This window comes from Lissotriton vulgaris, chromosome 11, assembly GCF_964263255.1.
Source record: "Lissotriton vulgaris chromosome 11, aLisVul1.2, whole genome shotgun sequence".
NCBI classification, from domain to species: Eukaryota; Metazoa; Chordata; class Amphibia; order Caudata; family Salamandridae; genus Lissotriton; species Lissotriton vulgaris.
The window spans coordinates 546,601,664-546,620,249 of NC_141699.1; positions in this window are offsets into that span (position 1 = coordinate 546,601,664).

The window sequence follows — 18,586 nt, forward strand, 5'->3', positions numbered from 1 at the left end:
AGGTCCAGCAACAGGCGCCAGCGGGAGAAACGGGAGGCTCAAATGGCGGCGGAGAAGAGGGATGCACTCACAGCGACGGCGGCCATTACAGGGTCGCAACAGAACAGTGAACGGGCCGAAACGGACTCGGGAGGGGAAGGCAGCAGAACAGGAGAGGAACTTTCGGAGGCGGAGAGCCAGAAGGGGCCGAAAGTGACCCCACAGACTTCGGATGATATTTTCTGCGGCTGAGATAGACTTGGGACTAGATCGGGACTTCATGGTAGGGTGATATCCTGTTGCTGGGGGGCGGGTTGCCGGGTGGGGGAGCTGTGTGTCTCGGAGGGGATGAAGGGCGGGACGCGGGCTCCGCTAGCTGGGGTCGGCGGCGACTCACCCCCCCTAGGCCCTTAAGGCCGACTGTGGTGGAGACCACAGGGTAAGTGTGCGAGAAGTTGGATCAAGGTTTGGATGGGGGCGGCCATTGGGTTCGTGTGCTCTGTCCTGGGGTGTGGGGTTTGGGGAATGTTTCAGTTTTGGGGTTGTTTGGGGGGGGGCAACTGCATTGGGGGGGTCATGGACCGTTGTTCCTTGATTCGGACTGTACGGGACTGGAATGGGGACATTACCTAATTTGAAATGCCTAACGTGGAATGTCCGGGGGCTGCGGACTATGGTGAAACGTCACAAAGTACATGCATACCTGGTACGCAGGGGGGTTCAGATAGCTATGCTCCAGGAGACTCATCTCACCAAAAAAGAGTGCGCTGCCTTGCAGAAGAGATGGCGGGGCCAGGTTTTTGGCACCACTTACTCAGCATACGCCAGGGGGGTCTTGATCTGGGTGAGGGCGGGGATACCCTTTCAAGTGCTGAATCAGGTAGTGGATCCGGATGGCAGGTTTGTAGCGGTGGAGGGGAGATTATATGGACGGGATGTGGTTTTCTGTTGTGTTTATGCACCGAACACTGACCAAGGCCGATACTTTGATGGCCTTTCGGGGTCCTTGGCCTCTTTCCTGGCGCGTCCGATAGTGCTAGGGGGGGACTTCAACTCGATTACGGATGTGGCTCTGGATAGGTCCCATCCCCCCCTAGTAGACTCTCCTGTGCGCAGGCTGGCCGCGCACAGGAAGGACTGGCAAGAACGGTGGGGGTTGCTGGATGTCTGGAGGGAGAGGCACAGGGGAACCAGGGATTACTCCTTTTATTCCGCTCTCCATGATCTACATGTCAGGATCGATTCGGTGCTTTGCGGGAGCTCCCTAGCCCCATTGATTACCCATGCGGAGTACCTTGCTAGGACTATATCCGATCATAACCCCCTATTGGTGCATATTCAGTGGCAGAGGGAGCGCTCAGTAATACCAACATGGCGGCTTCGGCCGGAGACGCTAGAGGATTCTGTGTTAGACGATGCGGTCCGGCAAGGCATTGATAGTTATTTCGGTGTGAATGAAGGAACGGCGACGAGTAGGTCTACTGAATGGGATGCAATGAAAGTGGTGGTGAGAGGGGTGTGCTTGGGCAGGTTCTCGAATGCTCGAACGACTGTGCTGAATGATCTAATGAAAGCGGAGGAAACTTTGAGGGACTTGGAGCGCCGCAGGCCGACCAGGCCAGGTTTACAGGCCCAGTTATTGGAGGCGAAGGAAGTGGTAGCCGCGGAGACGGAACGTTTGAGATGTTATGACTATAGGCAGTACATTATCAGGGCACACGCAGAAAGGGACAAGGTGGGTACCCTCTTGGCCAGACTAGCTAACCCGGAACTTAGGGGCTGCCCGATCCTCAGCATTACTAATGCGCAGGGAGAGATGGTGTACTCCCAGGCAGCTGTATTGGACCGCTTCAGGGGTTATTATGAGGACTTGTACCGGAGTCAGTTGGGAGTGGGGGTTCAGGACATTATGGAATACCTGGGGGAGAGGCCGCTTCCGGTCCTGGACGAGGAAGACGCGAAGGACCTGGGTAGCCCAATCACGCTTACGGAAATTCGAGTGGCTATCAAACATATGGCCCGTAACAAGACGCCCGGGGTGGACGGATTGCCAATCGAGTTCTATCAGCACTATGTGGACGCTCTGGCGCCCAGGCTGCTGGTGGTGTATACGGAAGCCTTCGAGAAGGGGGCCTTGCCTGGCTCCATGCGGGAGGCCTTGATAGTACCGCTCCTCAAGCCTGGCCGGGAAGCCGCGGACGTGAGGTCTTATCGCCCGCTGTCCATGCTGACGGTGGACTATAAGATCCTGAGTCGCATCCTGGCCACTAGACTGGCCCCGCACATAACGGGCCTGGTGCACAGGGATCAGGCCGGGTTTATACCCACGAGGAGCACGGCGATGAATATCCGCCGCCTGGTGGGAATAATGGACGCCATCTTGGATGGGGAGGGAGCGCCGGCGGTTCTGTCCGTGGATATCGAGAAGGCCTTCGATAGCTTGGAATGGCCTTTCTTGGATGGAGTGCTGGAGAGGTTTGGCATGGGCGACGGGTTTCGAAGGTGGACGAGGGTCTTATATAACTCGGCGACGGCGAGAGTTCGATTGGGCGGCCTGGTCTCTGCAGCGTATCCGGTGGGCAGGGGAACACGACAGGGATGCTCTCTCTCCCCTCTGTTGTTTGCCCTGGCGATGGAACCCTTGGCGGTCCATGCGAGGTCAGGCGACCGATACGCGGGAATAGTGAGTGGGGGGCAATGGCATCATATATCGCTCTATGCGGATGACCTGCTCCTGTACCTAGCTGACACCTCGGGGGCACTGGCTGGAGCGATGGATCTGTTGTCCGAGTTTGGCCGGCTGTCGGGCCTTACGGTCAATTGGGCGAAGACCTGCGTGTTTCCGCTGAGAGCGGGATCGCCAGCCCCTAGCAGCGACTTGGGTGTGGCATGGGAACCCTCTTGCATCACCTACTTGGGTGTCCGCATTTACCACTCGGCTGCTGACCTTTTGGAGGGTAACATTGGCCGTTGTGTCCGGTCACTGCGGGGTAGCTTGTCTTTCTGGTCGACCCTCCCGCTGACAGTCCTGGGCAGGATAGCACTGTTGAAAATGGTGGCGCTCCCCCGCTTCCTCTATTATTTCCGAACGCTACCTGTCTGGATTCCCCAGGGGGTGTTTAGGGAACTGCGGTCAATGATTACTGGCTTTCTATGGGGGCATGGCCGTCGCAGGATAGCCTTGAGCACGCTACTTCGCCCCAAGCTGGAAGGGGGCATGGCCGTGCCCGACCTTGAGCTGTACTATCTAGCGGCGCAGTTGCAGGTCCTTACGCAGAACGTAGCCAGGGTGTTCCGGGGGCCGGAGGAAGACCGGGATCGGGGGATACAGCGCCACGTGCTGTCATACATCATCATGCAGCAACGGCTCGAGTTACGGGCCCTCACCATGGAGGAGCGGACGCTCCGGCTGTGCTGGCAAAGGAGCCTTCGGAGAGCGAGGGCATCGCGGCCTTATGCCCCGGAGATTCCGATTGGGATGTTGACGGCTTTGCCGCACGGAGGAGATTGGTCACCGTTGTTGGATTGGGAGGAGGTGGGGTTGCAAGTGGTGGGTGACTTGTACATAGATGGGGCGTTGGCGCCGTTCGACGTGCTCCGGGACCAGTTCGGACTGCCTGAGGGGGGCTTCCTCCTACACACGGCAGTAGTGGCTGCCATACAAAAGCACTGGAAAGAGGGGCTCCTGGAACCCACGACGACTATGGCGTGCCAGTATGTGGTGATGGCGGCCGGTACATTCAAAGCTGTGACGTGCCTCCATAATAGGATGCTGACCGAAGGGCTGGAACCACTCCATGGGCTCAAAGCTAAATGGGAGGTGAGCGTTGGTCGGCCCATACCGGATACGGCATGGGGCCATATCCTGCGACGCACGTGGAAAGGCACCAGGAACGCGCGCTTTCAGCAGGTCCATTTCTATGTGCTCCACAGGGCCTACTTAACTCCAGAGAAACTACAGCGGTACTTTCGGGTGCCGGATGCCTGTTGCCCCCGGTGTTCGTCCCTAGGGGCGGACATGGACCACTTGTTTTGGGGGTGTCCACAACTGGGAACCTATTGGGCGGAGGTAGGGGAACTCCTGAATGAAGTGACTGACAGGGAGGTAGACTTCGACATGGCGGCGTGCCTATTGCTCTGGTTCCCGCATACTAAGCGCACCAAGGTGACAAGTAAATTCATAGATCTGGGCCTGATATTGGCACAAAGGGAAATATCGTGGCACTGGAAGTCCAGGGGAGGTCCCTCACTGCGTAGATGGAAGAATGAGTTGCTGCGGTGGTCTGACTGCGAGAGCGTGCTCCGGATGAAGCAAGCAGTAAAGTTGGGGAATGAGAAGGTACTGGATGCGGCGCGTGCATGGGAGTTAGTGGTACAGGCTTTGCGTGATGCTTTGGTTGAGGATGAAGACGGCGAGAACTAAGCCGCTGGACACCGCGGGGCGGACACAGGAGTATGGAACTACGCACTGTAGTGGACCCATCCAGTTCATTAGAGCGAAGCGCACACCTTAGCAGTTGCCGGGGGGGGGGGGCTTTGGGGGGGTTAGTTGTAGGGGGGTTTGGGGAGGGCAGGAAGCCATTGGAGGGTTGCGGGTTGAGGCCCTGGAACTACTGGGACAGGGGGTATCGAGTGGTGGATAGACTGATTGGGTGGAACGGCCTGGTACGAAGGCCCGTATAGCCTAGAGCAGGCCCCGGCAGGGGCGATTACATTGATTCCCACGGAGATGGCTGACGGGACTGTGGTTGTGGGTGGGGGGGTAAAAGCAGATACGCAAAACGACCTTCCGCCAGGGTCCCAATGGGACGTACACTGTGCTGTGTTCCTTTCGAGCGATGTGATATGCCGCCCGGCCTCCGGGATGCGGGCTGAATGGCTGTGTACGACTGTGAACTGTCATTGGACGGGGGGAGCCCACAAGTGTACTGGCTGTTTAATTTTATCCTGTGGTTTATAACTCTGCAATAAAAATATAATTAAAAAAAAAAAACAATAGGTACAATAGATATAGCTGAAGCACACAAGAATAATCTAACATGCTTATTACAAGAAAAAGAGAAAATGTTTTTGAATATGGTTGAGAAAAGGAGAGAGAATTTCCAAAGAAAAGCAAATGATAAGAATCATAAAATTCCTGAATGGACCGAAAATATAGGGTTCACGCCAAATGGCAAGACTCATGCTGCTATGTTGCTGGATTTTGAAAAGAAAGGGAAACTCTGTCTCCATAGAGAAAGAACAAGTTATTATAACAATATATTCATTGGTTCCAGTGAATGTGAACATAATTGTAAGGTAATTGGGGGTTGGGGTTTCAAAGATAGAACTGAACCTGTGTTTCCTGTGATCTATTTTATATGCGGAAACAAGGCTTATTACAAATTGCCAGATCACTGGTATGGGAGCTGTTACTTTGGAATAGTTTTCCCAAAGATATATCATGTAAGTAAAATCACTGGAAACAATGAAGAGACTAATGGATTAATACGTAATAAAAGAGCTAGTTTTAGTGAAATAGTAGGTGATATATTTAGTTCATTGATACCTACAGTGGGAGTGGCCCTGAATACACACAGAATTTGCAAATTGTCGTCAGTGGTGGATCGGTATCAACTGACACTGCTGGAAGGTTCTTGATGGTCAATACCGAATTGGTTGCGATCAGATCAATGGTTTTACAAAATTGACTTACTCTTGATACATTATTAGCAAAGGAGGGCGGAGTCTGTAGAATGTTGAAAGTGCAACATTGTTGCACTTACATACCTGACAAAAGTGTTGAAATTAAAGGGTATGTGAGAAATATTACGCATTGGGTAAAAGAGCTTAAACCACTGAAGGTTGATAGTGCATGGAAGAGACTGACTGATAGTCTCTCCTCTAGGTAGTTGGCTTTCTAATGTAGGAAAAAGTTTTGTAGGTAGAATACTGATGCCAATAGCGGGATTAGGCTTATTGATTTTAGGGATAATAATTTGTTGCAAATGTCGGAAACACAAAAAGGCATACACAGTAAATAAGAGAGGGAAAAAGAGAAATATTGATGAACTAGAATTATAAGAGTTAAATGGAAATATATACAAGAAAGTGAAAAACGTTCACACAAACAATGAAAAGTAACAAAATAGAAAGTTTGAAGAGTTTGAGTTGGGCGAATTGTGAAAAGTTGACATCTGTTTTATTAATTTGTGATGATATAAAATATCATCAAAGAGGGGATTGATGGAGCGAGGATTCGCATGTAACGCGACTTGCTTGTACTCAGTCCTCTCGACATAACGTTAATGTACTAATCAACATGTTTGTTCTATTAATATCGCATTTCATATAAGCATTAGGTATCTTGAAGAAGCTTGCATATGTGTTTCTACGAACGATAATCTGCCTGCACTAAAATGGCTGCTGCTACGCGGGATTTCCTACTGCGCATGCGTCTGTCATACTCACGTGACATGACGTATCTTTCGCTTGGGGGGAAACTTTCGCTTCTGCGCACTAGAACTAAATATGGCTGCTCTGTGTTACTGCGTGCATGAAGCTTGCTCAGCACTTTTGCCAAGCTGTTTGTTCTGCTTAACATTAACACAATAGATATATATATAAAGTAATGGGAATAGAGATAAGTGGTATACAGTGCATTCATTTATTTTGTGTTCTCAAACTGTTTCTTTTCTATTCTTACATGTAAACCACTTTGGGCCTGACGAGATTCCATTGCATCCATTTTGAACATGCACTCAAGAAACTAAGGGACGCTTCAAAAATGACATTGAATGGTTGCCAGGAACAGTCTGATCCAAGATGCGCCTGGGAAGCTGACCCTTTACCTCTGTCAGAGGAAGCTCAAATGTACAATGACAAAAAATTCAGTTGAACGTAATTTTCTTGATCGCTGAGCATTCACTAAATATAGAGTATCTTTCAAAGTTTTGAAATGGGTATTTACTAAGAGAACATTCATTGTTGGGTGGAATAAAGATGTCATGAGAAAATAAAACTGATGGGCGGGAACACGAATTTAAATATGACATGCAGAAAGTTTCATCTTGGTATGGTGTGATGACCTCTCCTCATTCCTTGTCCAATCAAAATTGGGGATCCTTACACTTGCAATATTGGGGGGTGGTACATTGACCTGGAAAACAGTATAACTAAGGTAGGCTTAGCTAGTTAATTTGTCAGACTTGTCCGAATAGCTGACCTGTCACTGACCCAACGCACTCAATAGGTGACCAAGAACAGAGGGCTGCGGAGCACTCTGTCAGAGGATTCGATAACCCGATCGGGGTTCCGGGAAACTGAAGTGCTGGCGAAGCACTTTGTCGGTGAAATTGATAACTCAATCGGGGTTCTGGCTGTTAGCTGCAGAGAGGGAGTAGAGTAGGCGTTGCAACTGAACTGCGGGTGCCGGTCTTAACCTTTGGTGTTCCTGTCCTGATCCAATTTGGCTTTACCTGTCCTGATTTCTGATCTGCACGTGCTAGCCTACCGGCAACTGCAACTTTCGGGGTTCAGTCCTTTCAAACTGACCCGTGGCCAGGGTTGGTCTTCACACCATTCTAGGTAAATATAAATTTGTGTGGGTTCGTCATTGTTTTGTTCTCTATCTCTTTACCTTTCCTACCGTTAAAGCTTCGATTGCATATTATGTTCCCTTCTCTCACTCTCCCTTTGATAAACGCTCAAAATAATTTTTGATTGCATATTATGTTCCTTTTCTTACCCTCCCTATTGCTAAATGGTAGAAATCTGTTCAACACATCTTTTGCATAGTTATATTCTAATATTGATTTTCATTATTGAGAGTCATCTGGTATTTAATCTTTGGATCATGACCATTTAAGAAATTTAGATAAAGATTTTAAAAATTTTCCGAGTCTCTGGTTATTATATGAGTGCAAATGTTATTTTTCTCTATCTATCTTCAATCTAACACCCTTATCCAATAGGTTTACAGGTACCAGCGACAAAGATTGGTAAGTCAATGGTATAGAACCTAGTAAGTAAAATAGATTGGTAGTAGAGCGAAGGTTACCTGATTAGATTATGAGTTATTATTATGGGCCCAGGTGAGTATGGTAAATTTATAGACGGGTGACCTGCGAACTCTAACATCCTCACCCCTCCAACAACGCTCCTGACCAGGTTGCACCTCCTGCTTGTTCCGGAGACCACCCCCTGAAATACGGAGTAGTTGAGTCCTCACTGCACACGGTCTCCGGCCTGAAGGGCATAGTGATAAGTATAGGTCACTTTGCTGCAGCCCCTTCCTGACATACACGTTCGCCGGCACCTCACTGCACAGGGATTCAACCCGATCGGTACAGCGATATCCATGGCTCACTTCACGGTGGCTCTCCCCAGACATCTGGGGGTCGCCAACTTTGTCCTGCACACAGGCAACAACCCGATTGGTGCAACAGCTGGTCCTCAAACCTCACTCAGGCAACCACTCGACCGGATTCCCCACCTGGACCTTTTTCCCACCAACGCTCTCCTCTTCCTCACAGGGCACACTGATCTTGGCAAACAGATAGGTGCTGGCGCTCCATGGTGAAGTAGTCTTGGATTCCGTGGACGATTTCCCTGCTGTCAGTTTGGGCTGGACTGTTCCAATGAGGCACAGGGTCAAGACTGAATTGCATATGGCCAGGTCTAAACTGGTTGGCAAGGTGAGAAAAAGAATGATGGATTTAACCTAATTCTCTTGACTGGGGGTGAATGTTTTAATTTGTTCTGCATTCCGTCCATCAATTGTGTGTCTTCTGTTGTGTCCCCCACTCCCAGGAGGGAGATTAGCAAGCTGTGTCACCAGTCCTGGTCACAGGCAGAAGTCTTGCAGAGCTTCACCTCTGTGCACAGCCAGACTGGCTGCTTGTCATTTTACAATTGACCCCTGGCATTTTTTTTTTAATTTTTGAAAACTTTTATTGCACAATGTCATGAAACAAATACGGGCCTACAACCATCCGGCCGGCCTCGACAATGTTTGGAGCACATCAGCAAACAATACGGCACCGCAGTAGTTCTTCAAACAAAATACAGACGACTTAGGTTACACTGGAGAGATACGTACTACTGGGGAGCAGGAGAAGTGAAGGTTTATTTTTAAAAGTTTTTTATGAAGAATATTAAACTGTAAAGACTAGAAAGGATCAAGGACCAAGCATACCAACCAAAACTGAAGTGGGCGACGCACAGCAAAGAAATCCAGCGAGCAAGGAGACAACATCAAAATGGTGGCACCAAAACAGTACACAAGGATTGGCAATCGCAGAATACGTTGTGTGCCAATTGCTACCCACCCCCTTACAGCTAACGCCATTGACCCAAAGAAAAAGGGAGAGAAAAAGGAATGTAGAAATGAGAGAAAAATTAAGGCCCATAGAAACCAAAACGGACAAAATAATATCCCCCCCCCTACACGCATGCAGAGGCTACGGCCTACCCCCCCACCCCCTAGCAGTGTGCCTGTCGCCCAAAAAAGAGTACCCGAAATAAAGAAGAAAGAAAAAAGGAAACATGTATTACCGGAGGAGGGCCAACCATATGCACCCGAAACAGCCATCATGAATATTATCGGCCACCTCACCCCCGACCCCTAATCGAAACATAGCCAACGTCCAGCTCCCCCGTCTATCCATCACAGTCTTAGTAATGCAAGCAACGGTAAGTGAGAAGGGGAAAAGCAGAGTCAACCTTGTCCCTTGCCATCCAGTGTGCCATTGAGGTACAGTAGCGAAGTAGCCCTACGGAACAGGAGAAGCAGCCGGAACGACCACAGCGAGACAAGGCACCGTCCACCAATATCCACCCGACGCAGGGCAATGTGATCCATAAAGGTACAGTACAGGCAAGCACACAGCAGCAGTCCTCCAAAGTTAGGCAACCCAGGCATAAGCAACATGCCCAGAATAAGAGTGCCAGTCTCGCCAATAGATCCCGATGGAGGTACCAGACATGGCGTCCAAAGGCGATCCCCCAGCATCTGTACAAGTGCAGGAAGCATACTTTCCACCATTGCTGCGACAAGCAGTGTCGCGATGATGTTTGGCTCTCTCACCCTCAGCGCCTCCACGCATCTCTGAAGAGGCAGCTCGCAACAGTCGAGCCCAGGGTGTGGTGAAATGCCCCGCACGCGAGCGCCAGCTCGGCCAGTCGAGGAGAGCGGGGGCAAAATGTCGTCCATGCGGCCCTCCAGGTCCCGGGCATTGCAACACAAGGCATCTCGCAAATCGGCCAAAGCACTCAAGACATCGCCGATATTCAAGGGCGCCTCGGGAGAGGATGATACTGCAGCTCCCTGCACATGGGGCTCGCAGGCATGTGGCAACCCTCGATCCCGATCGCCGGCATCCCTTCCTAGCTGCCGGTCATCAAATCGGCTCCCCGACAAGCACAGCCAGGGCGTGGGGACCACGGCAGCACCCTCCATTCCAGCGCCGCGTATGATGGCAACACAGTGTCGGTCGTAGCAGGCGCCCACGGCAAAGACCAGCTCGTCAATTGCAAGCGCTAATCACTCCCCCCAAAATGGCCCCCTCCACTCCGCTTGAAGACAAGAAGACTCGCAGGATCACCCGGGGAGAGGGATACAATTGTTGCAGCGGTGGCGATGAAGCCGTGAAAGCGTGGAAATCCAAAGAAAATTTTTTGCGCTATTGCGGAAGACCCAGAGCTTCTGCTGCGTCTCGCCGGCCGATTCCGCCCTGCCCTCAATGGCCGATGTTGTCGTTGTACGGCCGGGCGCAGCCGAGAACAAAGGACCGGTCCCCTTCGTCAATCACCAGCAGGAGAACAGGGCGTCCAGTCACTCCCATCGCAGGGAGACCGACGGGGAGCACATCGTTGGAACCAGCGTCGCTTCCCGAACCCGTTACCGCACCACAGTTACAAAATAGCACACAGGAGAAGAAGCGGTACGGGAGGGAAGCGGACGGGTCGGCGGAGCCGAGGGCTCAGGCGGCCATCACGGTTGCTGGCTAGGCTCCTCCCCGACCCCTGGCATTTTTGGGGACTTTTAGCTCCCCATCTTATAGTCTATTTCTATACACCAAATGTGATTTAGGGTTTGAGCCCTTGAAGTGTATGTTGGAGGGGGATCTTCTTCCTTTTGCAGTGCCTACTCCTCTGCCCTCCGTTTCTCTTAAAAGCAGTCTGTTACAGCAGGAGCACTCCAAACCTGATAGCCCCACAACACAGGTCACAGGAGTGACCAGAGGTCACACCTGGACATCAGCCAAAGTGATTTGTGTATCAAAAGGTTAGCCTAGGACCTCAGCCCTACTCTTGAGGATGCTTTTATCAGTCCCATCTCCTTCTGGATATGTGCCCAGGCCCCTCCCAAGCTTCCAGGAATGCAACAATATACACATCTTTACCATGAAGCCCTGGGCCTCCCAAAGTGGAATCCATACTCTGCCATATATTGTGTCATTCACAGGCAGACATACCCTCAGCACATGCATTTAACATACACGCAGTGCACTGCACTATACCCTTTATGTACTATTCTACTCACATGCACACATACATTCAGAATTTGCATTTACCATGCATGCACATTACTACATCCTTAATGTACTGTACCACTCACAGGCACACACACATACCGAGCATATGCATTCAACTTGCACGCACTGCACAGTACTGCATTATCCCTGTAGTCTAACCTTCTCAGGCACACATACACCCACCGCAGATAGATCACTCATGTGCTGAGAAACACTCCACAACAATCCGTTGTAGGCCAAGGGGTGAGTTATGCACACAGTAGCCGAACTTTGAATAAGTGAGCCTGTAAGCACACTCCAGGGAACGGTTAAAACGAACCTGTTTACTTTTACTGACCACTACACGATATGTTACCACCATCGCGCTCATGCTGCTTTACTCCTGGTACAGGCAGTAGCCTTTCACCACTATGAAGGTAGTGCTTTGGATGCCCCTCCCAGTCCAACAAGACTGCAATCCATGAAACAGGCCTATGTCATGGCGCACACGCACGATCCATGATTGCCTATGACAACAAATATCAGCAGTATAATTGGGGCAGCCAGGAAAGGAGTGCATGTCCATTACCACACAGAGGACATTTCCATTCCAACAATGCATAATCTCTTAAACACAACTTTCCAAGTTTGAAAAGGTTTCACAAGGACACAGGACACATTTGAAAGTCCATAACACAGTCTCTGAATGTTCACATTCCATCTCTTTGAATGCTGCTCTCAATACCTTTTACTGGCTTCAGACTGACATTTTGCTTGTCTTAATTCAGGAGTTTAGAACTTGGTAGATGTTGTATACAATATTATAATTTTTCTTTAATTCTTTCTCTACTTCTGCCCTTTTTATTGCATTTCTCTTTGTGTGTGTATTAACAAAATAGATTAGTTTCTTGAAAATAGTGCAGTCAGAAGTGGTTCCTATGGGGGATGTTATATTCAGTATAAATCATTGTTTACAGTTTATTTTCTAGGAACATGAAAACCAATGTGCAATTTGCCAAGAATAATATTGATAGGCGACCTGTGGTATAAGCAGCGAAAACACTAATATTTTATTATTATATTTATATCAGTTAAGTTGGATATTAATTCACAATTTCATACATCTGTGGTGATAATTTGGTATAGTAAGGAATGCAGTGTTATGGGGCAAGTTATTTTTTATTTATATAACGCACATTAACCATGGCTTCTTGCCACTGAAGAAATGGTACAATATTTTTGTAAACAATATTTATGCCACCGCTTTATGTCAGACAATATTTCTGTATATGACATTCTGACATGCTACTGAGTGAAAAAATCTTTCCCCGTAGCTGGTGAGCCTAAAGCATGCGACAACCACTACATTCTAATCCAATAATTTTAAAGCAAAAGATGGGCTGTCTCGCCTGAGCCTGAAGTTGAGGAAGCCAGGAGCAGACCTATACATTACTATAATCACTTGTAACAACAGTTTAATCATTAGTCTCTGACTCTTCCCACTCCACCTCCCCTTTACTCATCCCAAACCCCCTCCTACTACTATTAACTCAAAAAAAGAAGGAAAAAAACATTCTAGACCCTTCCCCCTTCTATCCATTCACTTTTCCTTTTCAATCCAAATAACAGACCAACACAACCACCACTCAAATTAATTTCAAATTTCCCAATGCTAATTTCTCACTAATCCTGTTTGGGTTCCAGAGCAGCGTGCTACTTGCAGAAAAGCGCTTGAACACCTCATCAGGGGTTGCAAGCGCTATATAAATGTAAACCTTTTCCTCTTCTATCCTTCCACTATCCTTCTCAATCGAAATAACATGCTCACATATCCACCACTCAAATTACTTCCATATTTCATCATACTAATTCACCACTAATACTTGATGGGTTCTAGAGTAGCATGCTACTCGCCGAAAAAGCGTTTCAACGCCTTGTCGGGATAGTAAACGCTATATAAATTCAATTACAATACAATTACTCTCTTCTTGCCGGTTAGCCAATGAAGAGAGCCAAGTGTGGGCGAGATATGGTCCTATATGTGTAGGCTTCCTAAAAGCTTTGCGACAGCGTTCAGCACCAGTTGTAATCGAGACACGATTTCTTCTGTAGGGGACAGATCAAGCCTAGGCTGAATTAAAAGATAAAGGACAAAGCATGAATTATCACTGCCTGACTTACTTGATACCCCTGATCCTTTGTATACTGTAAAAGAATGTAGCAGCCGGGGGAAATCGTTTACCTATTGTTTGAGAAAGTAGGTTTATATATGGTTAATGGCCTTTGTTATAAAGGCCACCAGGTAAGTGGAACTTTCATTAGGAGCAGGACAAAAAATTCAGTTGAACGTAATTTTCTTGATCGCTGAGCATTCACTAAATATAGAGTATCTTTAAAAGTTTTGAAATGGGAAGGTATTGATCATTTTCCAATTAAATTATAAAATTCAAAACACTCTAGAAACTAGAGAGAGTCCCTCAAGTAGTGAGCAAACCAATCTACTATCTAGGGGTTTGGCAAGGTGGAAATTGTCAACTGGCCTCAAAAAAATTAATTAACAAAAACCTATTTATAATGGATGAAACCAGTCAGGTGACAATGACATTTTGAATGAAAGATCAAATGTGTAGCTCAAGGGCTGACGGTAAATATCGAAAGTAAGAATGACTCTGGGACTTGGCGTGATAAAGAATGAGCCAATGAGATTTTAGACAGCTCGCAAAACGGGTTCTGGCCCAGACACAGTACAGAATCAGCCCTTCTGGCAGTCACAGAGCAGTTGTGGCCCACGCTAGACGAGGGTAACACTTCGGCACTATTTTTACCTGACCTTAGTGCGGCCTTCGACACGGTCTCCCATAGGATCCTTCTTCAACAGCTAGAGGAGATTTGGGTTACAGGAGGGGCTTTGGCCTGGTTTGCTTCTTTTCTATCCGAGCGCTCATTTCAGGTCCACGCCCCACCTTATCTGTCTTGGCTGTGGTGTGCCTCAAGGCTCTGCCTTGAGTCCCACGTTGTTCAATGTGTACGTCCGCCTACTAGCGTTCCTGGCCAAAGCATGTAACATTAACTTGGTATCTTATGCTGATGATACCCAGTTGGTATTTACTTTTTCTAACAATCCTGAAATTCTGTGACGATGTCCTGTCCATCTCAGACTAGATGGCGGACAACTATCTTCAACTTAATTCAGCCAAGACAGAGGTGCTCCTTGTAGGCCGAGATACCTATAAATAGGACTAGCAATGGTGGCCTGGGGCTCTGGGTACACCGCCCCAACCGAAAACCACAGTCAAGGACTTGGGGTTCCTGATCGATAATGCCCTTTCATTCGAGCCTTACGCTAAAAAAAGGGGAAGAAACATTTTTTGGCCTTCTACGTGGCTTAAAACCTATTCTGGGGTTCTTTGATGCCCCTACCCGCCAATTGATTGTTCAATCTGTAGTCCAATTGCGTCTGGATTATTGTAATGGGTTTCTGCTTGGCGTGAATAAAACAGTTATTAAAAGACTACAGCGGGCACAGAATGTGTCTGCACACATTCTTTTTGCCCTACCCAAGTATTGCCACAGCTCCAATCTTCTCCGTCACCTTCACTGGCTGGCAGTTGGCAGTCAAACAGAGGGTTCAGTTTAAAACCCTCTGCACCACACATAAGATTCTACACAGCCAGGGTCCCCAAATTTTACAGGGGATGTGCACTTCATATGTTCCATCGCGAGCACTGCGCTCCGCTGACTTGAATCTGGTTTGCACTCCCTGGGTGCGCAGGCATAGAGCAGGGGGAACTCTTTCAAGGCCCAGGCCCCTGCTCTATGGAACTCTATTCCATTGGCTGCCTGCAGTACACAGGATCATTGGGCATTCAGGAAACTGATTAAAGCCAGGCTTTTCTCTTCCATCTAGCCCCTCTCTCTCTCTGGCTACCTGTCTGCTGGTGCTGTGACGCCCTGTTGCTGGGGCAGTCACGCGCTCTATAAATGTATATAGTCAAAAACAACAAGGGAAACCCTCAAGGTGAATAAGGTCCTTGGGTAGCAGTTATGAACAAAGACAACGGTCCTTACAAAAACAATTACTGATAAGATAAGTATAGACTGAAATCAGGTCTATCTTTCACATTTCCAGCCGGACAGTAAATTTCATAATACAAAACTGTTAGACAACCGTAGTTGTAAACATCAATATAGTGGGACACAATCCTGTATCCTATGTGAGACATGACAGGTACAAAACATACGAAAAGACATTTCAGGCAAAATAGGTTTGGCTCTTCAAATGCGAATTTTTCAAGCTTAGTAAAAACAGACAATGCATTTGTTTTACAAACTGGATTAATGCACAACGCTGACTCATCAGTTAACGGCGAGGACACAGCGTTGTAAAGTGTATGTGCATTGACACAGCAACGCAGTTGCAGCACCCATCGAGGATTAAGCAAAGTTTTTCGCCTGCACGAATTTGTATTGTTCCTAAGTACCACCTTGACCTGTAAGCTTTCACCCATTGGATCCAAGCCGTTGGTTCCCTTATTATTTGAGGCAATTTCTAAATCAATCAGGCATGAAACTATGAGTGTCCTGAAGATGATCCTGAACCATTTGTTGCAAGGATCGAAACATTGTCGACCCATGTCAAACAGCTTTGCGCATTAATCCAGTGTGTAAAACAAGTGCATTGTCTGTTTTTACTAAGCTTGAAAAATTCGCATTTGAAGAGCCAAACCGGTTTTGCCTGAAATGTCTTTTCGTATGTTTTGTACCTGTCATAGGATACAGGATTGTGTCCAACTATATTGATGTTTACAACTACGGTTGTCTAACAGTTTTGTATTATTACATTTACTGTCCGGCTGGACATGTGAAAGATAGACCTGATTTCAGTCTATACTTATCTTATCAGTAATTGTTTTTGTAAGGACGGTTGTCTTTGTTCATAACTATAAATGTATATAACATAACAAAGAATGTCAGGTTAACAGTCCAAGGATCAGCATGAAATAAAGATGCATATGCAATAGGATTTCCTCATGACAGAGGAGTGGTATAAAATACAAATGAAAAAGTATAAAAAGCTCATAAAAATACATTTAAAAAAAAGGATGCTAGCACCAGAGCATGGGAATTGGTGGTAGAGGGTATTACAACCAAAGACATTAAAGCACTGCTAGGAAAAAGTTAAGGGACAAAAAACCGTCTCAAATTTGTATATTACGATCCGCTTGATTAACTAAGCTTGACTTTTAATTTGTATGTACACGATCGGCTTGATTCACTAAGCCTCTTACCCTTCGGTAACCAGGAATTGCACATTGCACTTTGCTCTCCTCCCTCCCCGCTTGAATCACTTAGCGCGGTCTCAGCACTTCCCCACCCCCGTATTTTTACACTCACCAGGTCAGTCTCAGCCGATTTAGACGCTGAGGGCATTTCAACATCCCCGGGCGAGCTCAAAACCACAGCGGCCATCTTAGGTCAGGGGACCTAGAATGATTGCGGACCAAGGCGGCACTGCGGCCATTATCTTATTGGACCTCAGTGCCGCCTTCGATACCGTAAATCACGACATCCTTATACACAGGATCTCAGATCTAGGAAGCACCTCCAGAGCAAAGGCCTGGATTCAATCTTTTCTGTCAGACAGCTCCTTTCGAGTCTGTGAGGGTAATGTTACATCACCCAGCAAACCACTCAGTTGTGGGGTTCCTCAGGGCTCCTCCCTGAGCCCCACACTGTTTAATATATACATGCGCCCCCTTGCCGAGATCATCCGCCCTTTTGGTGTTCAAACTATATCATATGCTGACGACACCCAGCTGGTGGTAACGCTGAATCGCCCTTCAACCCAGCCGAGTGATCTCAGGGCCTGCATGGAAGCCGTCTGCGCCTGGATGACCCAATCACATTTAAATTTAAATGGAGACAAGACGGAGCTAATGATACTAGGTAATTTCCCGCTAAAATCCATCGACTCCGTATGGCCATCATCATTGGGCTCTGCCCCTGAACCCAAGGACATCATTAAAAGCCTGGGAATCTGGATGGATAAGACACTTACATTCAACTACCAGGCAGTAAAACTATCTGCTACCTGCCTGGGTATCCTTAGGCTTATCTGTAAAATCCTCCCGCTCCTCCCTTTCAAGGCAAAACAGACCATGATCCAGGGCCTATCTCTCTCGGCTGGATTTTGGGAACGCCCTCTACCTGGGAGCAGCCCAATTAAACATCAAAAAACTCCAGGTAATTCAAAACTGCGCTGCCCGTACCCTCCTGGGTATCCCTCATCGCCAACCCGTGAAAACTGAACTGAGGGATCTCCAATGGCTACCTATTAGGGAAATAATTGAGTTTAAAAGCATGTGCATTGCTCACCGCGCCTTCTGGAGGAAAGGAGCAATTCTTAATCACACCCTGATCAATCCATACAATCCTACCAGACAGCTTAGGTCGGCGCACACCTTCAGAGCAAGTAACCCCAGGTTTCAAAGAGCAAGGTGCGGAGGCCGTTCCTTCTCTGTGAATTCAGCTAGACTATGGAACTCCCTTCCCCTTTCCCTCCGCTCAAAGCCCAATCTTCTCGAAAAAAATTGAAAACTCTTCTGTTCAGCAGATAAACACAGTCTCCTTCCTCATACACACTTGTTAATTATTAGCGCTAGGACGCCTGCGGGTATCTATTGCGCTTTATAAAAACCCAATCCAATCCAATCCACCCCCAGATTAAAAAAAGTGCGCTCTTTGGGTAAAACCTTCCAAGTCTGCGCCTCTTCCCACTGGAACAAGCTACCCATCTCCATTCGGATACAGGAAGAACTCCCCTTCCGTAGAGCTTTAAAAACCTTCCTCTTCTGCTAGTTCCATCTGAGTTAGACTTACACACAGGAGCACCGGGACACCCCGTTGGGGTAGCTGCGTGCTATATAAAACACACTAAATAAATAAATACAATTTCTTGTCGCCAATAAGAGTACTTGGACAGTTTATGTGGTCACTCATATTTATTAGTTGACTTGATACACAATTAGTTTATCCAGTGTGAAAGGTATCAGTTTTAATAAATTGGGCAGTATGGCTGTAAGTACTACCTAAAAATCAGCCATATTTGATTG